The sequence below is a fragment of the Mustela nigripes genome, chromosome 6 (assembly GCF_022355385.1).
Source record: "Mustela nigripes isolate SB6536 chromosome 6, MUSNIG.SB6536, whole genome shotgun sequence".
Lineage (NCBI taxonomy): Eukaryota > Metazoa > Chordata > Mammalia > Carnivora > Mustelidae > Mustela > Mustela nigripes.
Window position 1 is genome coordinate 89,161,778 of NC_081562.1, and position 12,740 is coordinate 89,174,517.

At 39.2% G+C, this 12,740-nt stretch overlaps 1 long non-coding RNA gene across 2 annotated transcripts in view; it reads right to left on the reverse strand.

The window, feature by feature from the left end:
• LOC132020730 (uncharacterized) overlaps positions 1-12,316 on the reverse strand; it is a 31,066-nt gene extending 18,750 nt beyond the window's left edge. For both annotated transcript variants that reach the window (XR_009405076.1, XR_009405077.1), the window contains exon 1: positions 12,153-12,316. This is a non-coding gene — a long non-coding RNA (uncharacterized LOC132020730). The remainder of the gene's footprint in view (positions 1-12,152) is intronic.
• Between the last annotated feature and the right edge of the window lie 424 nt (positions 12,317-12,740).

Here is a 12,740-nt window from a genome sequence, read left to right on the forward strand (position 1 = left end):
CTAAAGGTACCTCACTTAAAACAAAGATTTACCAAATATTTGAGAAAAACAGTCTAAAAAAGAACTAAGACACATGTACAGAATAACTGATTCACAGCAAAACAACCTTTTTTTCATTTCATATACAATAGCAATTATTTAGAAAACAATGACTGGCTATGAAATCCACAAAACTAGGGTAAATTTCCACGAGGAGCCATTAAACAAGAAAGACTTAATATTTTATTTAATTTTTTTACTTAAAAGATTTTAAAAATTTATTTGAGAGAGAGAGATAGAGAGTGAGAGCACATGCATGAGCAGTGGGGAGCAGCAGGCAGAGGGAGAGGGAGAAGCAGGCTCCCCACTAAGCAGGGAGCCCCAAGTGGGGCTCGATCCCAGAACCCCAGGAATCATGACCTGAGCCAAAATCAGACATTTAACTGACTGAGCCAGCCAGGCACCCCCCAAAAGTCTTAAGATTTTAAAGATAATGTGAAAAGAAAGTAATTACTAGGAGGGCTGAGTAACTGAAAGTACTTCACTAAAGATTTGGAAATTAATTTTTTTTTAAAGATTTTATTTATTTGACAGAGAGAAACAGTGAGAGAGGGAATGCAAGTAGGGGGAGTGGGAGAAGGAGAAGCAGGCTTCCCACTGAGAAAGGACCTGAGGTGGGATTGGATCCCTGGACCCTGGGATCATGACCTGAGCCGAAGGCAGATGTTTAACCGATTAAGTCATGCAGGCACCCTGTTTTTTTTTTTTTTTTTAAATGTAAAACAAAAAGGCAATAGAAATTTTGATTAAAAAGTTAAGAGATATAGATAAGCTCAGAAGAACAAATGTTCATTTAAGAGAAGCTAAGGAGAAGAAAACAGAAGGGAGACAAAAAAAGCCAAAGGAAATAGCAGAAGGAAATTTCTCTGAGGGCACCTTACACTTAAGACTTCAGATCCACATAGGGGCATGAGAGGACAAAATAAAACAAGATGAAACAAGAGAGCGAGACAAACCATAAGAGGCTCTTAATCATAGGAAAGGAATTGAGGGCTGCTGTAAGGGAGGGAGGTGGAGGAATGGGTAATTGGGTGGTGGGCATTAAGGAAGGCATATGATGTAATGAGCACTGGGCATTATATGAGAGTGATGAATCATGGGTTTATATCTCTGAAACCAATAATATATTATGTGTTAATTAATTGAATTTAAATAAAAAAATTTTAAAAAATAAGTTAAAACTAAAGTATGAACACACACAGACACACAGACACACACACACACACAGACTTTAGATCCAGAGTGCCCCTTAAGGGTAGGTAGGAATACTGAAAGACCTGCCCATCTAAATTTTTGAATTTTATGGGTAAGGGAAAGTCTTTTAATTTACAGAGAAATAAGCCACTCACAAAGGAAAGCAAATCAGATTAGCAGTGTCTTATCTTCAACACAGGAAGCTAAAAGGACAATGGAGCAGAGTCTGCCAAAGTTTAAAGCTGCGTTATCTGTAGCCAGTTACCCATTCTGAGGCCAAATTAAAGAACTATCAGAGCATATCACTCAGCCTCCTTTTTTGGAATAATTGGTCCACAAACAATACAATTGCAAGAAAGGAGAACATGATATAGAAGAAAGGAAGATAAGCAGACAAGTCCATAGAATTTATAACTAAATGTAAAAAGTTCTTGTTATAATCACTGTGTTTAATATAATTAAAAGAAGTGATTCCTAAAATAGAAATACAGTCTCCATTATATTGAATTGTTGATTACTACTTTATGTATTTTAATAAAATACATATAAAATTATATATTACTATCTTATATGTTATGTATTATATGTTCATGAAAACTAACAATATCTGAAATAAAATGTTATTTCATTAAAATCTTGGAAGACTGAATGGAACAGAGGGGTAAGCATACATACTACAGATTTAATTTTGGCGGGAGAAAGTGATGGATATTAATTGTTGGTACTGATACAAAAATAGCTTTAAATAGGTTTGCTAGAATTTACATATATTTACTAATGGAATGAGTCCAGTATGTCCATGTTGGCAGTGTGTTACTTGCTTACTTAGTATCAGTTCTTGCTTTCTTCCTTAGTTACAGAGTTCTGATTTCACTTAGGGAGGTAAAGTGTGTGTTTAAAGGACAGCATTCTGCAGTGATGTGGTGGCTACTAAGTGGCAATGGAAGTGTTGTGTGAAATGTCCGGAAAGGCTTCTCAAAAGGAGCTGACCCAGCTGACCTGAGCGCTTCGTGGCCTTTGCCCTTCTTTCTTCCTCCTGCTTGGAAGTTGGACACAGAGGCCAAAGAACTCACAGACAGCTATGATCTTAAGAAATCAGAGTTCTGTTCTAAGGATTGGGGAGCAGGAAGAGAAGAGCTGGATGGATTTCTGAGGCCAGTGGAGCCTCTATACCAGTCCTGGGCTGACTTCCCTCTAGATTTTTATTGCTTGGGAAAGAGAAAAAAAAAGCATGCCTTTAAGTTGTTCATTTTGGAGTTTCTATTCCATGTGGTCAAACTGAATCCTAACTGATTCACAGATCTTCCAAACGGATAGAGGAACAGGAACAACAACAAAGACTTAATCAATCCAGTAAAGGTTAAGAAAGCAGAAGGAAAAAGAAAAAAAGAAATAAAGAACAACAAGAAAAAAATAAATGGCGGGTTAGAAAGTATACTGAAATCATAGATTTCTTTTCTAAAAGACACACCAAAAAATGATTCACAATAGCTGAAAATAAAGGGTTGTTAAAGACATGTGAGATGAAGGGTGCCTGGTGGCTCAGTTGGTTAGGCGACTGCCTTTGGCTCAGGTCATGATCCCAGGATCCTAGGATTTAATCCTGCATTGGGCTCCCTGCTCAGTAGAGAGTCTGCTTCTCCCTCTCCCTCTGCTTTCTGCTCTGCCTACTTGTGCTCCCTCTCTATCTCTCTGTCAAATAAATAAATAAAATCTTAAGAAAACAAAAGATGTGTGAGGTGAATGGATGGCAATATTCGTAGCTGGCACAATAGAATTCAAGGCCCAGTGGTATTTCAAATAGCATTGCTAAGAAAAAAGTAAAATATGCCAGGAAGATATAATAGTTACAAATTTTTATGCACTGAGCTTGCATGGAAACAGCAAAAACTGTTAAAAAAATGAGGTGTATCTGACAAAACCAAAATCCCTGTAGGAGATGTCACTCTGTGAGTCTCAAGAAGTGATGATTCACGTGAACCAGATATAATTTTGTGTATAGATGATTTGAATAATGGACAATGGACAAAGTTGTTTTGAACGTTATACCCAGTGAAGAGAGAGTAAGCACTATTTTTAACACTCACAAGGCTTTGCAAAATCAATTATATACTAGGTACCAGAGAAAATCTGAATCAGTGCTCCAAGAAGAAATTATAAAGGCCACGTTCTCTTAACACCGGATACTACCACAGTTTAGAAATTAAGGTGAAAGAGAACTAGTGGTGATTAAAACAACAACAACAACAACAACAACAAAGTAACCGCTGGGGAGAAAGAATAGTCTTCATAATAATTGTTGGGTCAACAAGAAAACTGAACCTTGAATTCTGTAACCAGTGCAGTTCTTAGCAGACCCCTGGTGTTTAGTGTTTCTTTGAAACACACACACACACACACACACACACACACACACACACACACACACAAAATACAAAAAACCCTAGCAAACATAAATTCAGTGGCTGGCTTAGTGGCTAGAAATGGCCAACCAAAGACCCTGGAAAAAAGGAGAGGAGGAGATTAATTGATATAAAGCCAGATATTGTTAACTAAATTTAAAACAAAGCAATCCCAACAGAAAGAAGCACGGCTCTCCCCCAAAACCTTCTTTTCCCTCTGAGGTGTGACTTGCTCACACTCCCACAGCTGAGCCCTTGGGTTGAGTGCAAACATGTTGGTCACTTTAGACTCTATTGCAGTGGCCAGACATCCCACTAACACCCCCTCCTCCAAGGAGTCTGGGTCCTCTGCCTACCCCTCCTCATTGCCACATCTACTGAGCTCCCCGACAGCCCCCTTTCATCAAGGAAGACTGACTCCTGGACATTGGTCTTCCCTTCTGTTTCAGTATTCTGGACAACTGCGAGGATTCATGAGTTTGACCCACTCAGCAGTCTGGGTTCCCTGTTCCTTGTCTTCTTCTTGACTTTCATCCCAACTCCCATGGCCAGTCCCTGGACCTGGTCATTACTCAGAGCTACTATGCTTCTTAAAAACACTGACCATAATCTCCGACCCTTCCAACGCTCTCATTCTGATGCTTCCTTTATACCTATTTTTCAAATATCACTTCCTGGACATCTATATTCTCTTTGTACATATTTGCTGATTCCAGTCTTCACTTGCTTCCCTTTCCAGGTTAAGTTACATGGCCCACCACTTAGACAACTCTTGTGCCAATGTACGCTATTATCTGGCATCATTTTTATGAACTCTGACAAAATTCCCACCCTTGAAGAATCCAGTTATCTGCCTACTCCAGTATTATTCCATAAGTTTACTGAGCATTTCTAGTTAAGAAAATACACAAAATTTTAAAGACGATACCTTCACATTTCTGGTTTAAAATCTCAGGCCCTCGACTCTCCAAACAAATCCGCAATGCTTGCCTAGTTAGTGCTGCCTCCCATTCTCCACAGAAGCTATGGCAGACTTTATTCTAGCTCCGTAAACCTCCCACCCCAGAACATCCTGCCTCACCCACAGAGTGAAGCTCATCCGCTTCACAGAGAAAATAGAAGGGCTTGGACATAAATTCCCTTTGTTTCCTGGCAACATCTATAATGTTAAATGTACTCACATGCACTTTTTCTCTCTTCCATAATTATTATGTTCAGAGTTTTCTTCTCTCTTGTCTAAGACAATCTAGGATCTAAATGCCATCTTCTGCCTCTTAGAACTCTTGCTCTGTGGATTATTTCCACTCCCTCCTGCACTCTAATTTCTCCTGGCATTTTTAAAACAAAAATGAAACAGGGCTTACAAGGTCCTTTGTGATCTTGCCTCTTCCTGTCGCTCTGCAGCATTATGCTGATACATTTCTCACCTGTTGGTCTATGTCCTGGCCATGCAGGTTTTCTGTCAGTACTTCAGTGTGCCTTATTCTCACTTGTCCAAGGATTTTGCACATATTGATCCTTATTTCTGGAATGCCACCTACCGCTTCATCTTCAATCTCCATATTTGAGTAATGCCTTTTACATGTTTCTTCTTATATCCCCTTCTCTAATGAACCTCACCTACACCGCTTAATAGCTCTAGCATAGCACTTATCATTTTGATATACTGAGAGATTTATTTTTCTGGTCCTCCTCATTCTTGTTTTCTCCAAAAAGACTGAGACTGTTCTGTTCAGTGTTGAACTCCTGACATGTGGAACATGTGAACCATTCAACATTTTTGGTTGGATTGGGTCAATCCTTTGACTGGATCTTTGGCCTTAAAGCATAATGCAGAACTTTAGGAAGCTTAATTGGGTCATATGGGAAGTATATTTTGTGTGGTTGACAGTCCTAAATGGTGCTATTCATCAAGCTAAAATTGAAACCTTGGAATTTTCCAGTTGGGAGAGATGAAGTCTAAAGTCATCAGTGTCTGAAGAAATGAGCCAGAGAGAGGTTTTCGTTGTACATGGTCATATTTATCCTGCTCTGTCCCTGACCCCAACTAGAAAACATGGCCAGTGAGGGTCCCCAGTCTAATCTGGCCTCTTCCTCCAAGCATTTTCTCTCCTGAAAAAGGAGTGAAGGGTAATCTTGGCTTTCTCCTAGAGATGAATACAATGATATATTTCAATGAAGAAGCTTAATCAATGAAACTGAGAAATAATATCTGAGCTCCATTAGTGCAATTCTGCTTGGGCATCTTACTCAATTTAGGTATTCTTGACAAATGCCCCTTATCTGGATAGTTTTTTATTTTTTAATTCAAAGGATTTGATTATTACTTTGGGATTTTATATTTTCTGTGGTGGAAGCAAAGAGTGTCAAATGCTTAAAGTGGGTATTGAGTAGTGTGGCTATCTGCGTTGGTTTGCCTGGTGCAGTCTCAGTTTAGACCTATTTTTTTCCCCAGGGTCTGGTTTGGGTTAACATGTGACCTAGATTTTGCATACATTAGCAAAATTAATATTATTTTTAACTGAGGTTAAATAAATAAACTGAGGTCATTTGGTAGACCTTCATTTTGCATTTAAGTGGTGGTCTCACTGGGTAGTGTGAGAAACCCACACTCTCATTTTAACACATGGTTAAATCTGAAAGACAGCTCGTGATATGCTTTCTTACTTCTTCTTATCTTTTATAGATGTGATTTGACTAAAACCTCACTTTGAAAGACAGCATGCAGTGCACTCTGATACAAAATAGTGTGCCTACTTGGAATAGTTAGGGACAGTGATTTCCTTCAGGTCTTTGATGGTGGTGGGAGAAGAGTTTGACATGGTTCCCTCTGCTGGCCAATTGAAATGTCAGCTACTTGGGGTGTCACCCTGTGAAGTGGCCTAGGAAGTGCAACAAAAATTAGGGTATAGGTTGACAGAGACAACAGGAAAATTGGGCAGTTATGAGAGATATTTATGGGACCAGAGGCTGATCAGGTTTGTAATAGAGATGAATACAATGATATATTTCAATATATCATATCAATAGACAACTTTCTTTGTGATAGTGGTTTTGGTCAATTGTTTTATGGTTCAAATCTCATTTACTTATTTTATTGTTTGGTATGGTTTTGAGAATTTTGAGCACTTTTGGCAGCAATGAACTAAAACAAAAACAAACAAAAACCAAGTAGCTGATATTCATTTCCTACAGAAAGTTGCTGATGGACATGACACTTGTCAAAATATTTGACATTTATTACCCATTCCCAAAACTGTAGTTCTTAAGTTGAAATCCTCATGCCCAGAGTGATGGTATTAGGAGGTGGGGACTCTGGGAGGAGCTGAATTCATTAGGGTGGAGGCCCCATAAATGAGATTAGTGCCCTTATAAAGAGACTTACAAAGAGAGCACCTGTGTCCCTTCTACCAGATGAAGATACAGTGAGACTCGATCTTGGACTTTCCAACTTGCAAAACTGTGTGAAATAAATTTCTGTTGTTCATAAGCTCCTTGGCTTATGGTAGTTTTGTTACAGCAACTCAAAGAAACCAAGACACAAAGTCCTATCCCTGACCACAGAAAGCCAGAAGACACAAGACTGTTGAAGAAGCATTACCATCCAAGGCAAGTCTGTCATAATTTAAGAAGACAGTGCTCAAAGGCAAAGCTTTAACGTCTACAGCTGCATAAAGTGTATTTTTGTATTACTCTATGAGAGGATGACTTTCATTTAGATCAAATGGCTGTTCTCAACTAATTTTGTTAGTTTTAAATTCCAAGTTTCCTTGAGCGTGTGTGAAAAATGAACTTCTGGCTGTTAAATTATTGGCTCCATTAATGAAAGGACTTGGTAAACATTTAAAAGATGCCCATTTTATATGAATGTCATCAGATATTTTAAGTAGAAAATCATCTAATTCCAATAATGGTTCAGTATTTTTCCCATTCAATTCATGGACTCAGAATAAAGATTTTGGAAGTTCAATTGACATTGGGAAAGTTATTGTAAATTTAGTTAGTTAAACAGTTTAAATTTGAAGATAAAAATTATTTGGGGGAGGCTGGGTGGCTCAGTTGGTCTGCCTTCGGCTCAAGTCATGATCCTGGAGTCCTCACATGGAGCCCTGCATTGAGCCCTGCATCGGGCTCCGGGCTCTGTGGGGAGTCTGCTTCTCCTTCCCTCTGCTACTCCCCCTGCTTGTATACTCTCTCTCTCAAATGAATAAATAAAATCTTAAAAAAAATTATTTGTTTTTATGGTGATAATAGGAATATAAGTTTTGGTGGGTCATAATGTCGTGGTAAAAATGTTATAAAATTAAAAAAATAGGAATGTGCCTGTGGTGCACGTATAACTTATATTTGGGGCCAAATAAGTGACAATATTCTACCAATCCAGTTGGTTACAGTTGTCAAAACTTACAAATATACATTAAATTTATAAATACATATATAAAATGACAAGCTCGCATAAAATTAATATATGTTTAAGGACACATATATACATAATAAATATGCATATACAAGCATAAATCATAAATTATATGGATACAGCTTATGAGGAAGCTGATACCATCAACTTAATTTAGAAAATAAGCAGAATAATTATTATTGGTTTATATTCATGGATATTAGTCTGTGAATTCTGAGTACATTTTGTTTAAAATTCACTGGAAGTCTTTATTCAAAGTATTCATTAAATGCCAAACACTTCAGTATTTGAAGCTTTTAATAAATTGCCATGTTTGAAAAGAAAGCCTGCAACAGAAGGGCACTGAAATTTATTTACATGAAAGCAAGTGAAACACCAAACAAACCAAATGATCAGCACTCAAACATTTTACAAGGTTTAATTTTGAAATTTTAGAATAGCTCAACCTCATGGGAAGAATGTTTTGTTAGAGGTTCTATATTTAAACAAACAAATTGACATTCTATTCTGGAATTTGCTGCAATTAAGGAGCCCTATGATGTTGCGTCATCTAAATTTGGTGTAACATTCAAAGGATTGCAAGGAAAGATTACTTGTCAGTTCTTTTTGCCTTCTAAAAATATTTGTCAGGTAATGCTATTCTCAACAGGCTAGAAGACAGTATCTATGGAAATTTCTGAAATATTTACACATTTCAATAAGGAAAAATTAGAATACAGTATTTTATTTGGCAGAATTTTCTGAGTTTACCAATTACTTCAGCAATTGCAGAGAGAGTGTTTTTCTCACTTAAAATATTATGATCTACAGAAAAGAGTTAATTAAAGGTGCCAACAATTTCAAATTTATTACCATAAAAAGCAACTTTGGCAAAAAAGGTTGGCAGAAATAAAGATAATAAAGTCATATTGAAAGAATATTCTTGAGAATAAAACCGGTTGACATGGTGTCGGACAGAGAGGGCTGAGACAGAGGTCGAAGTCTGTGAGTATACACCCTGATAATTATTCTGCTTACGTTATTTTTTAGTGCATTGTTTGAGGCATGATGTGTCTATTATAGTCTATGAATTCCAACAACTGTATTATAACTTGCTAAAAAATATTAGTGCTTGCCATTCTGTAATTTTCTGTGTTGTTCTCTGGAACTGTTAGGAATAAATGATCTTCCAGAAACAGTCCACCTTGAACTCCCTGGGTGAGTGATGTTTAATCATATCACCTGCCAATTTCTGCGAACCTCTGGGAAACTATCAGGTCATGAGAATCAATAGAGGAGAGTATTGATTACCTTGAAGTGATTTCTTTGTCAAACATAGGGCACTGAGGTCTCTTGAAAATACAGCACTGGGAGCTGACTCGGGTCACCCTTCCTATCTGACTTATTGTTTAGGCAAAGAGGAGAACATCAGTGAAACTTCCAGGGACAAAATCGACCCTTATTTGTCTCTGACCCCTGTGGAGAGGAAAAAGCCAAGGCAGGATTTTAGGAAAACGTTATTGCCAGAATCTATGTCTTAGAGAAATCAAAACAAACGGGGAACTCAGGAGTACAGCTCCAAGGCTACATTTTGCAAAGTGGTAAGCAATAATGTCAATGATCGTAATCTCTTACGATTTGGGTCACCTGCACAATGTGTGTTTCTCTACTAGTTTTCCACTACATATTAGTCTTCTTTTAGGGGATTCAAATATTGAAAACATTTGATTCATGTTAAAGTGCCATGTAAAGACACCCCCCCTCCCCCCAGCCCTAAGCAAAACCAAAACACCGCCTAGAAAATGAGTCTACAATAATCTGGGAAGGAGATAAAAGATTGTTCATAGACACTTAAGCCATGTCAGATCATCTGGGGTTGTTTATCCAGGGCATTTAAATAATAATTTAAATAATAATGCAGTTTGTATAAAATTGTTCATACTTTAGTTTAAATGAAAAGAAATCTGGCATAGTCCTTATGCACAATAATGACTAAGGATCCCAAGCTGGCCTACTTGGCGCCTGTCCTTCCTCACTGAACATTGTTGGAGAAAATCACAAGCCGGCTGGTCTTGGTTTAAATGTATCACTACAAACCTATACTGGGCGCTTATCACTGCCTGTCAGCCTGACTACATTTCTCTAGTAAATATGCTCCCCACTCACTCCTTGCCTTCCCTCCTCAAACCTTCTGTGAACACTGAGCTACTTTTTGTGCTCAGGGCCTTTTCATGACTTTAACCATCTTTTCTACTCATCAGTCCTGTCTCTTTCTATCCCAGGTCGCTCTTTGACTTCTAGACTTTTCTGTACAACTTGCTGGTGGACTTCCACGGAAGGTCTCACAGCTGTCTCAAACTCAGTATCATCTCTGTTATCCTCACTGCCCACAACTGCTCTTCCTTTGGTGTCTCTCATCCCACTTACTGGCATGAACACATTCTTATATGACCAGGTGAGATACCTTGGGATTGCCCTAGCTTTGTCAGCATTCTCACTCATCCCCACATCTAATCAGTTATGTGACCCGGTAGAGTCCTTTGGATTCTTCCCCTTTATGTTCAGTGCCAAGCCCTCACTGTCTCTCATATCAGCGAGTTTACCTGCCCACGGTCTGATCCATCCTCTGGTTGTTGCCAGAATGGTTTTTAAAATTTAAATATGATCTTGTCATTTCCTGCTTAAGATCTTCTAACTCTTCTCTGCTGCTCCTCAGAATAAACCTCTGATATTTAACAGAGTAAACATGGCCTTTTGTGATCTGGCCCTGCCACATTGTTAGTTTTTTTCTCTCCTCAATCCTTTATTTGATGTTATGTATTTGACACAGGTTTTTTTTATTTTCCCCCTATTAACTTAAAACTTTCCCTCTGCTGTTCCCTAAACCCAGGAGTCCTTGCCTTATTTCAAGCTTGTCTAAATCTACTCATTCTTTCAGACTCAGACGAAAAATCTCTATTAAAAGCTTTTCCTAGAGTTCTCAGAATCGTTCCTATTCTTTTAAGTGAGGATCAGGGATTTTGCCTTTGGGCTTCCATGGCACCCTGTGGAGTATGGGCCCAGCGAGTTTCCCTAGGACAGGCCCTATGAGAAGTGTTGGAAGGAGGTTAAGGCATGTCTGGTTGGTGGAGAATGTCCTGTCAGCCCCCACACGCCCCTCTGCCCACCCATCTGACTGGCTGCTTTTTGTAGGGGCTGGAGGGTCAGGTATGCCTGCAGGAGGCAGAGGGCTCATTGTGAAATAAATGAAAATAAAGCCATCAGGAATTGGAGGGTCTAGGGGCCAGTTGGTTCTCTGATCAAGAGTATTCAGAAGAGATTCCTGACAGTGAGGGGTAGAGTTAGGGGGATAGTGGGAGATGGGGCAGGACAGGCATGCGTAGGCCCTCACTTCCCTATGAGATAAACTTTCTGTCGGGCAATAGTTATAGAGAGTTGACAATGGCAGATTTCCATCATCAAAGGTTTCACAATTGGGTTTGGGATTGAATTTGAGATAGAGAATATTTAATTTGCCTTGCTCCTACTGGGGGATATCACAGAAGAGATAAAATGAAGTGGTGATGTGCTTCAGGGTCAGTGGGTGGAGAAAAGGGGATTTCTGGATAAATATTTAAAGGCGGTATGGACTCGGAAGTTGGTTAGATAAAGGGATTGAGGGAATCAATAAGCACCGCATGCCTGAGGGGTTGAGTCTGGGAGTGCATTGGTGAGTGTGTGTGTGTGGTATATGGATGGGTGGTGGGCAAAGGGAAGAACTGACTCCAGGACCCAAATAGTCTCCAGCAGCAGAGCCTTAGAGTTGAGCACTTAGCCAACCATTGTAACTTTGCAATTTTTACAAGTCTTTCTGAAGAGTGGAGTGGGTCTCTGACACCAACAGCAAAACGGGCACCAGGCAGGGGCTTTATAAACATCATTGCTTACTATTGACCCATTTCTCTAGTTGCCTCACTTCTGACCCCAGGAGTTAATTAGGAAATTATTACAGAATTGGGGGCTTGAGAAATAGGAACATATGTTCTGAGTATCTCTCCCCTCTATTTTATAATAAATCCCAGGTTCAAGGTTATTAAATGTAAAGAAAGGGAAGGAATTGAACATGTGAGTTGGGGAGGTACCTGTTTTGAAGAAGATTCCTCCCTTGGCATGTGTCCTGTTGAAGGGCTTTTCTCCATGAAGTCTTCTTAGAGCTGAGGGACATCCCTGTATTTGCAAAGTTGGGTATCCTCCACCTACAGACTTTTCTGAACTTTTCTCATTCTTTCTGCTTGTGCAGATCTTGCCTGGAAGTTGGATCGCAAATAGAGACCCCCCCAAAGGGAGAAGATGACTTTAACTCACTGGAATTGAGATGTAGACAGAGGCTGCGCTATGAGAGTCATTGTACCCTGATTCCTGCAACCCATGTGACTCATCTTCTCTGCCAAAAACCTCTGGTGTTGCCCCTTTGCTCCTCTGATGCCTTTGACCCTTCACCTTGGCCTGGGTGGAGGGCAGAGGAGACATATGACTGGAACACAGTGGAGCTGCATTTTTATTGGATGCCTCAGAAGAGCCTTGATTCAGTCCTTGAGAGTCAACATCTGGCCAGTCCTGGTCCTTTGTGGATAAATTTGATTTTTTCCAACAGTTACATCAATGCTATTTTCTGACTACCATTGCTTCCACTTTGGCTTACTTTCCTTTAATGACACACTGGGCAGATA